The sequence below is a fragment of the Pteropus alecto genome, unplaced genomic scaffold, assembly GCF_000325575.1.
Source record: "Pteropus alecto unplaced genomic scaffold, ASM32557v1 scaffold276, whole genome shotgun sequence".
Lineage (NCBI taxonomy): Eukaryota > Metazoa > Chordata > Mammalia > Chiroptera > Pteropodidae > Pteropus > Pteropus alecto.
Window position 1 is genome coordinate 6,219,664 of NW_006438074.1, and position 2,103 is coordinate 6,221,766.

The following is a 2,103-nucleotide window of genomic DNA, read 5'->3' on the forward strand; positions in this document are numbered from 1 at the left end:
GGGGGGAGGGCGACGCTTTTACCCGCGGCTGCGCGACCAGCCAGAGCACCATCACGAGGCCTCGGCGCCCCGGGCTAACTAAAAAGTTGTGTTTTCTTTTTCCCCCCAAAGAGATTCCTCGAATTTCCTCCGCTTTTCCAACTCCCGGAGGGCGCTCCCCTCCCCCTCTCCCGTGGGCGCCGGCTCCGCGGGGCGGCGGCCAGCCTGGCCCGCTCGCTCCGGAGTTGTTTACCGGCCCCGCCGACCGACCGAGTTTGTTCCAGCTCCCAGAGCCTGTCTCTATAATTAAACTCTTTTTTTAATTGTCGGGTTGAAACGTCATTTCGGGGACTTTCCAAGGGTGAGTGAGCCGAGGGGGAGAGCGAGCCTTCTTAACCCTTCGCTGACCCGGTGTCCACGCCGCCGCCGGCCGGAGAGCAGCGTCCAACCAGGCCGAGGAGAGGTGGGAGTCTGAGGGCCAGAGCCCCGCCCAGACGTGCTCGGCAGGTGCCCGATGGTGACGGGAACGGCAGCGAGCCACGACCCGGGCAGGAAGCCCGACGGGAGGCATGCGCAGCCCTCCCCGTCTCCTTCGCTTTGCAGTCCGCTCTCCCGTCCCTCACCCGCGCCGTGGCCTGAGAGGCCGCCCCTCACCTGCACTGCTGCTTCCGACTGGGAGGTGACGGGCCTGGGCCGGAGGACTTCCGGGCCCTCCTCGCTCTCATTTGGAACGGGTCTCCTTGCGAGGAGGGCCTAGCCAGGTATTTGGCTTGGGGATATTAGGTTTTGTGAAAGTGAGAAAGTGAAAGTCCTCGGAATTTGGGGACCGCGACGGATATATTAATTGACCAATCTGGACCCTGGGCACTCCTCGCGGCAGGTGAGAGTGTGAGTGGCTGAGCCGCTGACCCCTATACCGCTGGGCCTTGGAACCAGCGCTCTCCCAAGGCACCCCCTCCCCAAAGTCCCCTCCTGGCCCTCGTTGTAGCATAGGACCTGCCATCGTAGAAGCCCTGCGGTGTTACACTTCCTCCCCGGCTTCAGGTTATTTGCAAAATCCTTCAAATTCTTTGGATTGGGCTCGGTCTTTCCCCCAACCTCTGCTACCTGAGATCTTGGGACAGCTGCAAAGTCCCTGGATTAGAGAGGAGAGGGAGGGCCAAGTGCTGCTGGAAAGGTACCTGGTTTAGATTTACCTATAGTGCTTGTGGAATGCAGATTCCTCAGCTTTGACCCAGGCCTGTTGGTCCTGGGATGGGGCCAGGAATCTGCATTTTAGTAAATTTCCTGCTAGTGACTTAAACACTGAAGTTTGAGAATCTGTGGTCCAGGATTTTGAAGTTGGGCTGTTCTGGATCCAAATCTTGGCCTTGTGACTTTCAAGACACTGACCAAAGCCTCAGTTTACTCATCTCAGAAATAGAGATAAAATAGGCCTAAAATTGCCCAATTATATGCCTACCTGAAATCTGTTATATGCCTGGCCTTTGTATGTTAACTAAACCGTTCTTGGGGCCTCATTATACCACAACAATTCTGGGCGGTATTCATTTTGCAAAAAGATTCTTCAGTATATATGTCCATGAAATGGTCAACTGATAACTTTGATCTATATCATTTTCTGGTCCCCGCCCCCAGCCCTGGACAAGACAGGCCTTGAGGCCTGGAAAGGGGAGAGGGCACAGGCCAGGAACCTGGGATGAGTAAGGTGAGTCAGGATGAGGTTATGGGAACCTGCTGCCCAGCTGAGAAACACCTGATTATTGTTACAAGTATTTCCGAACACTAGATCACTGGGCCTCTGTTGATAGTAAAAGCCAGACTCTTCTATCAAAGTTCTCAAGCCCCTCAGACTGCTTGGTGGGCATTACTTGACTACCAACATCCTCCCCACCCCACCCCAAACCATATAAAGGCCTCAAGAGAGGGTATTTGAGGGTCTTCTATAAATGCAGCAGTGTGAGGAACCTCTGGAGTTCAGGGAGTCAGTCCCCTTCTGCTAGGAATACTGAGAAAATCCAACCCCAGGCTAACATGGCCCTGGTGTATGTGTATGGCAGGGGTTCTCATTGCCTTTTGCTCAGCCTGAAATGGGACATCTAAACTCTCATTCTTAGGTCAATT

At 54.7% G+C, this 2,103-nt stretch overlaps 1 long non-coding RNA gene across 2 annotated transcripts in view; it reads left to right on the top strand.

Moving 5' to 3' along the window:
- The first annotated feature begins 38 nt into the window (after positions 1 to 38).
- LOC112482423 overlaps positions 39 to 2,103 on the top strand; it is a 13,213-nt gene continuing 11,148 nt past the window's right edge. The window contains exon 1 of one of the 2 annotated variants that reach the window (XR_003047303.1): positions 39 to 859. This is a non-coding gene — a long non-coding RNA (uncharacterized LOC112482423). The remainder of the gene's footprint in view (positions 860 to 2,103) is intronic. The other variant, XR_003047304.1, reaches the window with a different exon arrangement.